The following is a 16,799-nucleotide window of genomic DNA, read 5'->3' as shown; positions in this document are numbered from 1 at the left end:
TTGCCCCTGGAATCTGAATCGTATTCCAAGTATGGTAGAAATGTATATATTGAAGATCTCGGGCAATGGTTTAAGTAGTTTTTCAAATGTGATATGATTTTGGGATAAAGTTAAAAACACAGAAAGTGCAGTTTAATAAGCTGGACTGTTCATAGCCAGACAGTTACATGGTGTTTGACCTTAGAAACCATTAGAGACAGAAAATGTTACATGAAAACAGGATGCATTAAAACCATTAGACTATCTTCCACCAAACCAGAAAGATAAACACATTGTATTTATCTATAACTTTACTCCACAGGCAATTGGAGGGATGAATTCACATAATTTAACAAATATAATTAACTTTTAACAGGGTCCTTCGTCTGGGTTATTCATGTATTTATTAATTAATATAGCAAGTATTTGCTGACCACCTACCATGTGCCTGGTATTCTAGTGATGTTTGTATGCATGTGGCAGCAGAATGAGGAATAATGAGGTGGAGGTTGCACATAAAGCCAAGTAGCTCATATTATTGAGGGGTGTGTGTGTGTGTATGTGCATGTGTGTGCAGAGTAGCTCAAAAGATGCATATGAAAATATCACACACACACACAGACATAGAAACACATACAGACACACACACACACACACACACACACACACACACACACACACACACACTCTTACCAAAACATAAGGGGTTCTATCATCCTTATTTAGAATTTTGGGAGTCTAAAAGAGAGTGTGATTCAGTTTCTGCACTTATTTTAATGTAACATATTAAAACTTCTAGTAGATCTTTTAGCTATATGATCACTAAGGTATTTTTTAACTTGAAAATTTTAAAATAATGCTATATATCAGTTATATCAATAAATATGAATAGGCTGAAGTCATCTATTATAAAGAAAATTATTTTCAAATTTATCTAGCAAAGAAATACCCAAATATAATCTGTATACCAGAGACATGTCTAAAGAATAATACAAAAAGGCTAACAAATAAAATCATTCAAAATATCTATACTAGGCAAATAGAAACAATAAAATAGACATTGTTTTGCTGATTTCAAAGTGTAATTTGCATTAAGAAGTATCAAATTCAGGCCGGGCGCGGTGGCTCAAGCCTGTAATCTCAGCACTTTGGGAGGCCGAGACGGGTGGATCACGAGGTCAGGAGATCGAGACTATCCTGGCTAACACGGTGAAACCCCGTCTCTACTAAAAAAAATACAAAAAACTAGCCGGGCGAGGTGGCGGGCTCCTGTAGTCCCAGCTACTCGGGAGGCTGAGGCAGGAGAATGGCGTGAACCCGGGAGGCGGAGCTTGCAGTGAGCTGAGATCCGGCCACTGCACTCCAGCCTGGGCGACAGAGCGAGACTCCGTCTCAAAAAAAAAAAAAAAAAAAAAAAAAGTATCAAATTCAACAAAGTACACTTTTATGAATGCTAAAGCCAATAATTTAGGATAATTACATAACAGCTATGAATATGTACACAAAATGATAGTAACTATCTTCATAAAGAAAAAAATACAGGAAATCCTTGAATACATAGATAAAAATACAGTAATATGAGAACAATTTTAAATTCCACTTTCTGTACAAGACAGATCAGTGGCCAAAAAAGCAGGTAAGAATACAGAGGACCTGATCAACATAATCAATAAGGACAATCTTATGATGACATATTGAAGTGTACATCCTGATAATAGCAAGCATTCATCTTAAGAATATTGGAACTGTCACAAAATATAATCACATGTGGGGAATTTAAGAAAAGTAGTAAGTTCTATAAAGTAGAAATATTATAACAGCACACACTGATCACAATAGAATAAAACTAGAAACTGTTAAAGTAAATTAAAATGAAGACCAAGCCCGAAAAATTCCTGGCAAACAAAACCAAATAGATCTTAAAAATAGCCTGAACCTTGCTTAAACTGCAAGCATAAGTGAAACTTCACTTGGGGCATTTCTGGTAAATGCTTATGTTAGACAGAAACAAAATCCAGCTAATGATGAGCAGCCAGCTAACATGTGGTTATGTGCCTAGAGACTTTTCAATAAGGGAAACCCAAAAAGAGCAATTTTGTAACTACAACCAATGATTCACCCTATAAATACTTGTCTATGACACCTTGTCATTGGAACACTAAACCACTTTCAGTTTGGTGTTTCCTGATTCAAGAATTGCTTCTTAAATAACCTTTAAAATTGTATTATACCTAAGAGTTTTCTTTTACAGTTTGGTGGCAGAAGTGAGATACGAAGGCAATCCCCAGTGACCCCTGGTAGTATCATGGAGCCAGGTGAAAGGTTCACATGGAGCTAATTGTGCCCACCGCTTTCTAGCTGCAACTGGAGTTCCTGAATAAGTGTCTTTCTTATTCTGTGCTGCACATTTTACAACCTGAGCTTTCTGAGTTTGAGTAAATTTATTCCAATTTGCTGTGGAGATTGAACTGGGTATTCAACAGGAACTAAACTGGTTCCAGTTGGAGGCATTGGGTAGGTAAAAACTTAGAAGGAGTGAGTGTGATGGGTTTATAAGCATAAAGGAGTCAGGGACTTCTCTATCTGGAATACCAGCTAATTTTATTTTCAAATATTATGGACTTAAAACCTGTGCCTTTCTAGAGACATGGTTGTACCTACCTTGCCAGAGACGATTTAGAGTTGCAGTGGACTATCTTGCCAGAGATGATTTAGAGTTGCACTGCAGAAGTTTTATTTGAGATAAAAGTATTCATTTATTGAATCCATTGGCAAGGAAGCGATCTTGAACACCCCAGTATCAATGGGATGCATTTTGTGATGGATATAGTCTTCTAAAAGACTTACTGATTATAAAATTGAATCTCTAAAGGACCCTTTACTAAAGACGAATAAGACATCTAAAGCTTAAACAACAAATTGAGGGTGAAAATAAATAAAATTATATGGTAATTGATGTAACTATGACAATTTTTCTCCCTTTATCCTCCTCTACCTTCTCTAAAGGTGATTTTGAACCTTTAACCCATTTATTCAACTATCTTCTTGCCCTGAACTTACTAACTCTTTTGCTCAACTACCCTTCTACCCTGAGAATAATGAGAAAAGGACAGTTAGCTTAATGTCTTATAAAGCTAGATCTTCAGAACAGCCATATCTGGCTCTTGTAACTACTTTTACTCTTTGGTCAAAAACTAAACTCAGCTATAACAAAAGATTTTTCAAATATTAGAGAAAATCCGTTAAAGAATTACTGAGAAATTTATAATCTTCATGGGGCCTATGACCTGGTGATCCCTGATTTGAATCAGTTTATACACATGATATTATAACCTGGGGAAGAAAATAAATAGGTAACTACAGGGAGATGGGATAAGCTTCAGGAAAGTGTTGATGACCTTTCAAGAGACACTTCCAGAAAGAGCTCATAAGATGCCTGAAAAATTTATAGAAGATATTCCCATTGTCTTCCCAGAAAAGACTGACTGGTACATTATTAAATCATATAAATAGCAAAAAGAGATAAATTTCTTTCTGATTTCAGGACTAAACTGGAAATCTTAGTTAAACACTCTGGTCTCAAAATATAGCCGCATGTATTTCCTGCTGGAACCAGAAGAAATGGTTCTTACTGCCCTATTCGTTAATTGGCTTTGACCAGAGCTGCATGACCTGATAAAAATACAACAAAACAAGCCATAAGATTGAATGGGAAGTCACTGATATGGCTGAAGTAGTCCCCATAGCTGAATATTTTGAAAGCACTTTAGAAAAAGAAAAGAATCAAATGCTGAAATCAAAGAATGAAAAGATTGTTTCTGCATTAGATGAAATTCCCGAGAGTTTGACTCTTGAAGCAATAATCAACAATGATGGGGCTACAAGAGATTTTCCAGTAAGTTATTCTCATATTCTCATAATATCCTTAAATAAACATAGGGAAACTAAGATCTCAATGAACAGGGAACTATATATAGTGTTGGTGGATGCCAGAGCCACCTTATCCACTTTAAACCCCACCCTACTAAATCAACAAATCTCAAATAAAATATTTCTGTGGTAGCGCTTTCAAATTAAGTTCAGAGAATCCCTGTGTCTAAATTAGTCCAAATGACTCTTAGACCGTTCTCAGAAAGGCATGCCTTCCTGCTATGTAATACCATTCCAGTAAATTTACTGGGATGAGCTATGCTTTCCCAATTGAGAGGATGCATAACATTCTCTTCAGAAGCATAATTATTCCTAGAGTTTCCTGGCCCTCCTGAACTTGAATTGTTCTGTTCCCTACAAACAGGAGTTTATAATGTTGAAACCAAAACTTACAGAAAACCAGATCTCTCTGAAGTACCAAATATGTGTGGGCTGCTTCTTCAGCCAACACAGAAAAAATTAAAAGTGCTAAACATATGAAAATCCAAATAGACTATTCTAAGATATTGCCTAAACTGCCCCAATACCTACTAAAGTCAGAGGCAATTTAAGGACTTTCACCAATTGTAGAAGATTTAATAAAATAAGGACTTACAATTCCTTTTGTTATTCCCTGTAACACTTCAATTTTACCAGTTAAAAAATTGAATGGATGGGGTTTGAGATCTGTTCAAGACATATATACAATAAATAAAATTAGAGTATTGATATTTTCTGTGGTTACAAATCCTAACACTTTGTTATCTAATGTGCCTACGCATCCTAAGTGGTTCACGGTGATACAACTCTGCTCTTCTTCAGTATTCCAGTTGATAGAGAGAGCCAATACTTGTTAGCCTTTACCTGGAAAAGTCAGCAATGTACCTGGACTGTAGAGGTTCACCAAAACCCCATCTTATTTCTTTCAGGCATTACACTAAGACCTGTCAATTGTAAAATTTTCTAGAAATTCCACTCTAATTCAATATGCTCATGACCTACTGTTATCTTCTTCTATCAAGATTCAGTTTATCTTTTACAGCAGTTAGCTTACAAGGGTCGTATGACCTTTATGGAAAAACTTGAGTTCTCTTCATAAAAGGTCCACTACTGAAGACACAGTCTGACTACAGAGTGAATTTCCCTCTCACCTGAAAAAGTGGAGACAATTGAAGGGTTCCTTAGTCTGAAAACTCAAAGATAATTAAAAGGTTTTGAGCTCTGCAACAACCTCCAACATTAGGGCTCCCAAATAATAAATAAATTTTTCCTTGTTTGTTCACATATGTGCTCATCAAGCCTTGGAAGTCCTTACTCAGGAACAATGACATTGACCCATTGGTTATTATGTCCTACAGATAGATGTAGTAGTCAAAGCATATCCAATTTGTCTAAAACCAGTGGCCACAGCAACTAGATTGTTAGAAACCTAATGTCACTTACTATTAGAGAATGAGCTTTACTTACAAGTTCCACATGCAGTCAAAAACTTATTAAATTGAAATTACATCTAACATTTTTGCACAAGTAGCACAATATATGAAATCTATCTCTTTTCATCCTCTAATCTCCATCTCAAATATTATATTCTGTTTAACCCTACCACTGTGCTGCCTTCGATTGAAGATAGAGAAGACTCTAAGTGTGACATCATAACTATTGACTTTTCACATTGACTTACAGGAAACTCTACTAGGTAATCCTGAATTAATACTATATGTTGATGGATCTTATGCAAAAATTATAGAAGGGAAATACAAAGAAGGATATGCAGTAACTAATTAATATGAACTAATAGAAAAGGAAACACTCTCACAATTTTATTTAGCACAACTTGCAGAATTATATGCTCTTACTAGGCTTGTTGTAGATAAATGGATTAATATTTATGCAGCTGTTACATATACCTTTGGAGTTGTCTGTGATTTTGGAATATTACAGAAACAAAGAGAAATTCTCTCTTCCAGTGGAACCCCACCAAAAATGGGGTTCAATAGGATGAACTTCTTTCAGCTATTCTGCTACATTCATAGGTTGCTATTATTGACATTGAAGCTCATACTTGTAAGACAACCTGAGTATGAAAGAAATGCATTAGTAGACTTTCATGTCAGGTCAGAGAGCACTAAAATTGTTAAAATATGCAGTTTTCATGAACTTCATAAAATTTATCCAAATCAAATTACTTATAATTTATTCAATAAAAAATGATGTGCACCTGAATTGGAACAACAAAAATAGCATATAAAATGATGCAAATGTAAATGCTAAATGAGGACTCACTGGAGCCCTAGACAACCATTTCATGTTTCCTGCATTCTTAAAATTGCTACTGTTAAAGGTTCTTTACTCCATAACCCATCATGAAGTAGACAAAATGGTTCAAATGACAAAAAAAGAACTTATGGGGTGATTGCTCTAAAGCAATCAAAATGGTTTATAACCAATGCCTGACTGGTTAAACTCATAATAAAAAAAACCTGAAGGTTTCCAGTGGCATATTTTTACCATGTGTTGTACAATTTGAACATCTGCAGATGGATTTCATTCAATTGCCACCTTCAATTGGATTTCAATATATTCTTGTGATTGAGTTCCTTTTTAAAGAGGGATTGAGGCTTTTCCTTGCAGAAAGAATGATGTCACAACGTAGCAAAACTATTAAAATATTTGTTTCCTTTGTGGGGCATCCCTAGAGAAATTGCTGGCAATAGGACATGCCACTTTACTGGACAGATTATCAAAAAATGAAATAAGATTTTACAAACCCAATGACACTAACATTGCCTTCATCAGCCTTAATTTTCTGGAAAGGTTGAAAGAGCAAATAATATCTTAAAACTAAAATTAGCTAAACTAACAGAGTTGACTGAATTACCCGGGCCAAAAGTTTTGCCACTGACCTTGGTGGCAATTAGATCAATTCCTATGGTACAACAAACTGACCCCTTATAAAATAATTAATGAAATACCTATGCCATTTATAATAGAATACCATGTTCTTCCTGCCCTTGTTAAATCTGACTCAATACTGCAAGACCTTGATGCATTATTCCAAAGTATATTTTCATCAAATGAAAGAAGGTTTCTGTGACCCATTTACCGGTGATCAGGCCTTTCATTATCTAGAATCTGGAGATTGGGTCTTTTTGGATATAATACCATGGAAAAATTGCCCAATTGCCTTTGAGTATCACTGGAAGAGACTATATTTTGTTATTTTTACCACACACACTGCAACACCTCAGGGTCTTGAGCCTTGGGTCAATGTCTCTCAACTAAAGAGAATTCCCTTAGACTTTTGTACTTGTTAAATACAGATGACTTAAAATTAAGGCTACACAAAGGAAAGCCTTCCCTAGAAGCAAATTACATTATGAAGTAGACAGCTTTACCAATATGGAGAACAAGAGTCCATTTGACTCCACTCCATTGACTAAAACTTTTTTCTGTTTTACATTAACAAAAAATGTTCAAACTCTTATTTTTTAGGAAATTTTACTATTTATACTGCATATCCTCTATAGTCTACTGTTGAAAATACAGCTACTTTCATTACTCAAAGCAATTGCTGGCTATGTAGTCATTTAGTTGAATGGGCACAATCACAATGAATACTAGAACCTGTACCAATACACACTTGCATGAGCAATTTACGAAGCTGAATTTATAAAAAGTTTGGTATCCTTGCTTGGGCAGGCATATTTATGCTCAAGTGACTTGGGAACTGGGAAAAAGCAATAGAAACAAGGGATACCCTATAGCTCTTGATTTTATTACTGGTAATTTATCTTTATGCATAGAAAACCTTAATGGAACTGGACTATTGTATGCAATATTACACAATCCTTCTGTAAGGAAATACTTTGATTTTAATAGATAATGAAGACTGGATTTACTGTATATAATGACACAGATATAAAATCAGAACATGACCATGATACCTTCAACCATATTATCAGACAACTCCTCAAAACCAGACATGGGTTTAATGGAAACTCTAAAGGCAAATGGAATGCTTCTTTAGTTCCACTATATAAAATAAATGATAGTCTTATTTATTGGATATATCAATATCTAAAGCATATTTGAAGAGGAAGTCAATAATTCTTAGTTGGTTATGGCATACATGGGTTACTTTATCAAATTCATAAAATGTTTTTTGTTTCTACTCCCATCTAAACCGTCAGTGTTCAGCCTGTGAGTATCTTGATGTAGATATGACAAAGAATAACCATGACATATCACCTCCAACTGGTGGGTAATAGGATCCACTTTGATCCTTTTCTTTTAATAGTACTGGATTATTCACTGTGTATGGCAACAACGTATATAAAGGTTTTCTACATAAATAATCTGAATGCTGTGGTTTGGGCTATGTTCTACTTAAAATGACCAGATACGACTTTTTAAAGGCAAGTCAATTAATTTAGTGTCATTCATATGTAAAGGGACCCCTCACAAATGAGCCTCTTATGATCTTCCAAATCCAATTATACAAAGGGGTTCCATATTTCATTATTTTGTAAGAGTTGTTTTTTTCTCAGTTGGTAGTCTCTGAATTGGAAACATGCTTATTAATATTCCAGCAAGTATCATTTGAAAAAAGTTCAAATGATACTTTGAATTATCTTAAAATAGTACAATCTGGCATAAATAATTTGGCCTCAATAGTACTCCAAAATAGTAGTTGTATTGATATTTTAATCGCTTGAGAGGAATTTTTGCCCTAATTGTGAAAAGCGTTATTTCTATTTTAACAAATCAGATACTGTTGTCTAAAGTTTAAAAGATCTTAAATACAAGTACAAATCTTTTTATCGGATAAGCATTGCCTCCCACAATTATTTATTCAGTTGGTTAAATCTTGGCTCCTAGGAATCTTTGCTCAGAGGAATTTTTCAATCCTTGGCTATTATTCTCTTTATAGTTACTGTGTTTACCTCCTACTCCATGTGTTGTATTCTTTCGAGGGGTTTAAATGCTTTCCAGCAGTTCCTTTCATGTCAAATGATTTCCATCATGGTCAGACAACGCAAGGAAACCAATACTGACTGTGTAATTGCTGTTGGTGGTTATATGACTCTAAACCCTAGTGAAGCTATTGATGATAACAACATCTACTTGACTCTGTTCCAACAATTACATCAGTAGTCGTAACTGAGATTAATGTTATGCTATTTGGTCACATTCTTAGCTTGCTGAGAGAATGACCAAAAGAGGGGAATTGTTAATGCAAAGTCAAAACAGGTACTAGACTGTAAATTCCTGAGCCTGGGCTTTAAAAATAGCCTTAACCAGTTGATGCAGTGGCTCTCATCTGTAATTTCAGCACTTTAGGAGGCCAACTCAGGAGGATTGCTTGAGTCCAGGAGCTTGACACCAGTCTTGGCAACATAATGAGATTCCATCTCTCCCTCAAAACTGGAAATATTAGCTGGGCATGGTGATGTGCATGATCATAGATCACTGCTGTCTCAAACACCTGGGCTCAAGGGATCCTCCCACCTTGACACCTACCTTGGGCCCAGATTTCTTGGGCCCAGGTGTTTCAGGCTGCAGTGATCTATGATCATACCACTGTACTCCAGCCTGGGTGACAAAACCAGACCCTGTCTCAGAAACAATAAAAACAATGAAAATAGCCCTAACCCTGCTTAAATTGCAAACATATGGAAAACTTAACTAGGGTCATTTCTGGCAAATGTTTATGTTATACAACCTCAGCCATTGATAAGCAGTCACTTAACATATGGTTATTTAACTAGGCACTTTCCAACCATGCTATGGGTTGAATGCTCTCTCTAAAACTCATGTTTAAATTTAATGTTAGAGGTGGAGCCTTTGGGAGGTGATTGGATACTGAGGACTTTGCCCTCGAGAATGTGTTAATGCCATTATTGTGGGAGTGGGTTAGTTATTGAGACAGTGAGTTCCTGATGAAAGAATAAAGCTTGGTCTTCATTTTCTCTCTGTCTTGCACACTCCCAATGTGATGCCTTCCTCCATGGAATGAAATCCTTACCAGATGCCAACATCATGCTCTTGGACTTTCCAGCCTCCAGAACCATGAGCCAGCCAATGTATCTATTTTCTTGATAAATTACTCAGTTTATTATATTCTGCTATAGCAGCAGAAAGTGGACTAAAAAGATAAACCAAAAAAGGGAATTTTGTAACTGCAACCAATCAAATAATTTCTTTATTTTGCTTCTATATTCACCTTCTAATTCATAACTACTTGCTTCTGAAAATTTGCCATTGGAACACTAAACATCTTTCAGTTTGATGTTTCACAATTCATGAATTGCTTCTTACTCAAATATACTCTTTAAAATATTATTGTGCTCAGATTTTTATTTTGTAGAACTAATAACAATATAAAGAAACTCAGGCCCTTTAACCTGAAAATGAAAAAAATTCATATAATAAACAACTTGTGAGTTGTTTATAACTCACAATTAATTATAATTTATATAATTATAATTAAATTTAATTATAATTTATATAATTATAATTAAATTTAATTATAATTAAATTTAAAAGTTAATTATAATTAAATTAATTATAATTAAAAATACACAGTTTCTAAAAATTAATAAGAAAATATCATAAATCAGAATCAATGGTACATATTTAAATAAGAATCAATGGAAAATTAAAATGTACACAAATAAATAAATTCATAACCATAAAAGAAGGTAAACAATGGAATTAAGTTTCTAACTAAAATGCTAAAAAAATGGTACATTCAAAGCAAGTGTAAGAAATAAAATGATTAAATTAAAAGCAAATGTATTGAAGGCCATAGAAATGTATGTAGAGCACAGAAAAAAAATAGATGGACTACTAGTCAACTTAATCAAGGGAAAAAGGAAACATAAATATAGAATAAGATATGACAAAGGGAAAATAACCATTGAAACAGAATACATTCAAAAATTTTTAAGAGACTACTTTATAGATTGCTGTGACCACAGTAGAGATGGAAAGCTTGACTATGTCAATTTCCATTGAAGGAAACAAAGAATGGTATTTTAAAAAAACATATAAATACAAATCCTAGATCACAGAGTTCTACCAAATGTCCAAAGACCAAAGACTGGATAGCCCCAGTGATATATATAACTTTCTCCAGAGCCTAGAAAATGAAGGAAATTTTGAAATTTCTTTTAAACATTAATACCTAAACCTGATAAAGATTGCAGACAGGAAGGAAATTACAGACTGATATCACTTATGCAAAACTATAATAAAACCTTTTTAACAGAAGCCAACATCACAAGAAGAAAATAATACCCAATGATCCAGTGAGATTTATGAGAAGAATGCAGTATTTGTTCACTATTAGGAAATTTAATAATATGATATAACATATTAATAGACCTAAGCAAAAAGCAATACATGATTATCTTCATAGATGCTAAAAAAAAATCCTTTGACAAACACAATATCCACTTGTAATTGAAAAATACCCGAATATTGGAATTGGCTATTTTACGGACATTGGATGTTATTCTGAATACAATGGGAGGTTAACTAAGAATGTTTAAGCAAAAGCAGTAACATGAGCTAATTTGTTTTCAAACGTATCACTCTGGTGTCTGTGCAGCAAATAAAAGACAAGAGGGCCAAGAGCAGAAACAGGGAGTCCAGGAGTAGCTACGTCAGTAAATTTCTGGTCTTGACCTGAGAGAATCCACATTGCAAGGAAAGAAGAAACAAAAACCCTTCAAGAAACAGCCTTAGAAGAGGCCTAACCTATTTTCAGGCCATGGGTTGCAATGAAAAACCACCACGAATTCTGGGGAAGTTAGTTACACTTTGTGACCTATTTTATACACAGTTTCTTTCATACAAAAGTAATTATTGTGTGAGTTTTTTAAATCATAGATTTATCAGACATTTCAACTCATTTCTAGGAGAAAATTCTAACAGTTGTGTTTGTTAAATTTAAACAAATCTTTTTATTCAATTGCTATTATTTTTAAGTGTTAATGTATCCAACCATAATAGCATTTTATTGATCTACATTTTTAATTACACATTCCATCACTGAAAGTTAATCTGATAATGATTATCCATTGAGTAAACACTGAGGGGTAATTAGAAGGCTAGAGATGCTCTTGGGTAGTGACAGGGAAAAGTGATCATTCTCTCCATTAGAAATAGTATAATTACCACATAAGACTAAGGAAAATGCATAGAATTCATTAATGAGTGTACATATCACGACTTATTTGTGTTTCTATGAGAAACCCTAAGCTTATGCCTAGAACTTGACATTCAAGTGAATCTGGAAGAAAATGTTTGACCAACTGGGCGTAGGTGCTGGGCTAGGTAAACCTAGAAAAAAATGGCTCCTACTTACTGTTAAGTCAGAAAATTTTTTATTAGACATTATTTTCCTTGCCCCCTTTTTTACTGGTAATTATTATATCATCTGGATTTGTTATTTGCCTCATGTTTTTAAGCTCATTGTGTGTACGTTTCACACACACACACACACACGTGCACACACACTAATGCAAATGGCTCTGTGCCCTGCTCCAAGGGAACATTTCCCCCCATGATTGAAATTCTACTCCTTCTTCTTCAGAAGAAACAGCGAAACCCATTATTTTGTTTTCTTCGCTGTTACACAAGTGATATCTATTTTACCAAAAGATCTAACTCATGTTGCTTTTTCAGTTAAAATTCTTCAAAAATCCTCAGCAGTTACAGAATAAAGTCCACATATTTTAGCATTGCTTTCATAATCCTGAAGCTACTTTACCTTCTGAACTTGTTCCCTATGATCTTTCCCAACGCAGTATTTTGGGACACATTTTCCCTTTTACTGGCATATTCTTCTCTTATTTCCTTGTTTGATGTTCTTCTATCCATTCATCAAAATACAGCTCAAATGTGATTGCCTTTGCCTAGAATTCCCTAGCATAGACATGTCTTATTTTGTTTATGTGTAGCACACATCTTCATTAAAGTACTTAAAATATTATTATTGCGTGTAGCTTTGTCTCTAACCAATTAGTGAGCTCTTGGTGTTAGGAACTGATTCTTCATTTTTTAATTTTTAAATGTTTTTATTTATTAAACAAATATTTATTAAATGTCTACTGTGTGGCAAGTCATGAAGTGATATAAAGTGGAGAAGATGGAAAGAAGCAACTTTAAATGGAGACAGCAGGGAAATTTCCTCTAAGAAGACGATACTTGAAACAAAATGTGAAAAATGAGGAGGTGCCAACTAGTGAGGCTCTGCCAGAGATAAAAGCAAGTGGAGACAGGTTTAATACAGAAATAAGATTGGTATGTCTGGGAACAGAAAGAGACCCTTAAGACTGGAGAGGGAGGGATGGAGAAATGGTAGGATGAACCAAACACCTCTCTGTTTTCACAGATGGCATACTGAGCCTGGAAAACAGAAAGATTTCTCCAAAGTAACTTCCTGAATAAATGTTGTGTTTAAAAGAAATGTTAATTAACCAAGTTGTTTAGAATGATATAATAACTGAAGAGATGCTTAGAATCCATCAAATCTTACCTTTTATCACAGATGGGAAAAATAATAATAGCCAGGCCCTGAGACCAATTTTCTAAGATAAATTTATCACATGAAATCATTTCAGAGAAAATAAGCAAGAAATGAACAAGGTTTTTAATGGCAATTCTACTGAATGTTAAAAAATGAAAATGTTTTTCATAGTTGTTTCTTGTGCTGATTTTTGATTAAAAATCAGGGCATATTGAACTATTATTCAGTGGGTACATTAAGAACCCAGACTTCACCACTGTGCAATATATGCATGCACTTGTACCCCATAAATATATAAAGGTAAATACATTTTTAAAAACAATAAATGAATAAGTTATTAATAAGTGATAGACAGCCAATTTAATAAAGTCTAAATATATAAGTTTCTGATTATGTGACTTGATATAAGGACATGTCTTCAAAGATTTAGCAGAGTAGTTTTCAAACCCTACAGGCTCAAATATTCAGGAAAGCTACTGAGAGGATCCCGAAGGGCTGAGGGCCCAGCTGGCTGACTGGTGAATTAACCTTGGATTCTACCTGCACCTAAATAAGATAAATTCTTTTTTTTATCCATGTATATATCAAAATTCTGCACAAGAATTATTTTAAAGGCAGTTATGCTACTAAGAATAATAGAAATCTGTTGATCTAAAGAAATACTTAGTTGTTACCTGAAGCACAATGTTTCTTTAAGTCACTTTTATATCTACTACATGCATTTCCTGAACATAGTATAAAAGGCCAGGGCAAGCACATACTCACCTCACAAGCCTTATATCTGCACTTTTCCCATCAGTCTTCTTCACGTGTGATTCCAACCTGTTACTGACTTTCTTGATATGACCTTAATATTCAGTGTCTCATTTCTCTCTTGCCTTGCTCTTTGGACTTTATATTCTTTGCTGTTTTTCCAGCTCTGACTGCAGACCTTGACTCCTCTCCACAGTCCTTCTTCTTTTCTATAAAGCAAATATATTGCTTTGGGTCACCTCTTCTAAACACTTATATTGTTTCAATTTAGTAGTGCAACCCTCCTAACCCTGGCGGACTCCTTGAGATAGTGCTTCCACCAAGCCCAGCTCACATCCTCAGTGAGAAAGGCCATTAAGAGATACTGTGCAGCAAGCAGCATGTTCTAAAATGCCAGTTTCCTATTTAACCCTACCGACAACCTACTTTCCTCCTTTCTACTTGATTCCCCCCTTTCTCTTTCTTTCCTCATTTCTTATATGACACAACTGACTAGTATCTGTGGTAGTGGAAATGACACAATAAATTAGTGATAGAAATAATGAGTTCTCTAGTTGTAGGATAGTAAACATATACCAAATATATCACAGAGGCTCTGTACACATCTCTATTTTATGCTTCCAGAAAAATGACATCACATAGGTGAAAACAACTTAGAAAGTACAAATCGCCACACAGATGTTGATTATTAATATGATTGTGTTTTCAGCTATAGACTTTTATTTCAAATGATTTCCCTTTATAGGTGCATTTTATAGCTGTTTACAGCCCTTTCTCCCTGTCAAGACACAGGTTGAATGTCTATATTCCTTTTGAATTATGGAACAATCCCCGTATGTCCGTATCCCATTCTTCAATTACCACCTCGACCTATCCCGCTGCAGAATTAGGTAAAAGGTTCACCAAGGCAATTTCTGTATTTGTCTAACAGTACAAGTGTTTTAACAGTATTAATGAGATAAATGGAATCACATGCCAAAACTCAGCATGTATATAGTACTACCTAATAGGTTAGCCACTTCAGGAGAAAATACTGGATAGGCTCTACTGTAATCTTTGTTTAGAGTCATATCATTGTTATCATTTTCCTTTATCTGCAAGTATGACTCATTCAGAAAATGCTTCTTTAATTTTGCCTTTGTTTGCTAGCCCATGTTTTGAACGAATGTATTTTGCTAAACTACTTCAATTATAGGTAAAAGCCTTTATTTAGAATGCCACTACATGTAAGAATAATAGCGATAATAGCAATAGTGACACAAAACAATGAAAGTTACATTTATTTGGGGACCGCTATGTGAAACATTCAATTGGATGCCAATTTTACAAACAGGGAAACTGAAACTCAAAGAAGTTAAGCCACAGCAAAGTTTAGAGAGCTGGTTAGTGTTAATTGTATATGAAAACTAACTTTCCATGTCAATATAAAATAAATACTGGGCTGGGAGCAGTGGCTCATACCTGTAATCCCAGCAATTTGGGAAGCCGAAGCAGACGGATCATGAGGTCATGAAATCGAGACCCCCCTATCCTGGCCAACATGGTGAAACCCTGTCTCTATTAAAAATTTAAAAAGTTAGCTGGGCATGGTGGCATGCACCTGTAATCCCAGCTACTTGGGAGGCTGAGGGAGGAGAATCGCTTGAACCCAGGAGGAGGAAGTTGCAGTGAGCCAACATCATGCCACTGCACTCTAGCCTGGCAACAGAGTGAGATTCCACCTCAAAATAAGTAAATAAATAAATAAAAATAAATAATAAATAAATACTCAACATAAAATAGCACACAATATTAGAGAGTGGTTATAACCTACCACAAAAGGTAGTCTTTGAGATAATAAAGTGGAAGAGCTTGGGGGTAAATCCAGCTCTAGGCTTATAAGAATCTAGATGGTTCCGTTTAAGAAAAATAATACAGGCCGGGCGCGGTGGCTCAAGCCTGTAATCCCAGCACTTTGGGAGGCCGAGGCGGGCGGATCACAAGGTCAGGAGATCGAGACCACAGTGAAACCCCGTCTCTACTAAAAATACAAAAAAAAAATTAGCCGGGCGCGGTGGCGGGCGCCTGTAGTCCCAGCTACTCAGGAGGCTGAGGCAGGAGAATGGCGGGAACCCGGGAGGCGGAGCTTGCAGTGAGCCGAGATCGCGCCACTGCACTCCAGCCTGGGCAACAGCGTGAGACTCCGTCTCAAAAAAAAAAAAAAAGTCCGTCTCAAAAAAAAAAAAAAAAAAAAAAAAAAAAAAAAAGAAAAATAATACAAAATTAAAAATAAAAGTATAAATTTATTTAAAATAAGAAAATAAACATTAAGAAATCAGACAACACAAAGATCATAGAAACATAAAAAAGAGTATTTTATGTTATTTAGCTGCTTCACATACCTCTATAATACTTTTTTTCATTTATTATTTGACTCTATACTCATTGATTGAATCTTGATATAACAGATTTATAATATTATCTACAGAGAGACTACAAAGATAGTTTAGGCTTTCTTTAAGTATTGTTAAAAAAAATTCTTTGATAGTAGTTTACATTTGTTTTTGTTTCATGACTTTTCATAAAGTAAATCTTTGGAAATTTTGCTTTTGAAATGATCAATCAGGTTTTCTTTTTACACATG

General features: G+C 34.8%; 1 long non-coding RNA gene across 3 annotated transcripts in view; it reads right to left on the bottom strand.

Moving 5' to 3' along the window:
* The window catches only part of LOC112427584 (uncharacterized), a 123,352-nt gene that overhangs the window by 15,759 nt on the left and 90,794 nt on the right, over positions 1 to 16,799 (bottom strand). For all 3 annotated transcript variants that reach the window (XR_011610766.1, XR_011610765.1, XR_011610767.1), the window contains one exon: positions 14,189 to 14,385. This is a non-coding gene — a long non-coding RNA (uncharacterized lncRNA). The remainder of the gene's footprint in view (positions 1 to 14,188; positions 14,386 to 16,799) is intronic.

This window comes from Macaca nemestrina, chromosome 12 (assembly GCF_043159975.1).
Source record: "Macaca nemestrina isolate mMacNem1 chromosome 12, mMacNem.hap1, whole genome shotgun sequence".
NCBI classification, from domain to species: Eukaryota; Metazoa; Chordata; class Mammalia; order Primates; family Cercopithecidae; genus Macaca; species Macaca nemestrina.
This window is presented reverse-complemented; position numbering and strand designations above follow the sequence as displayed.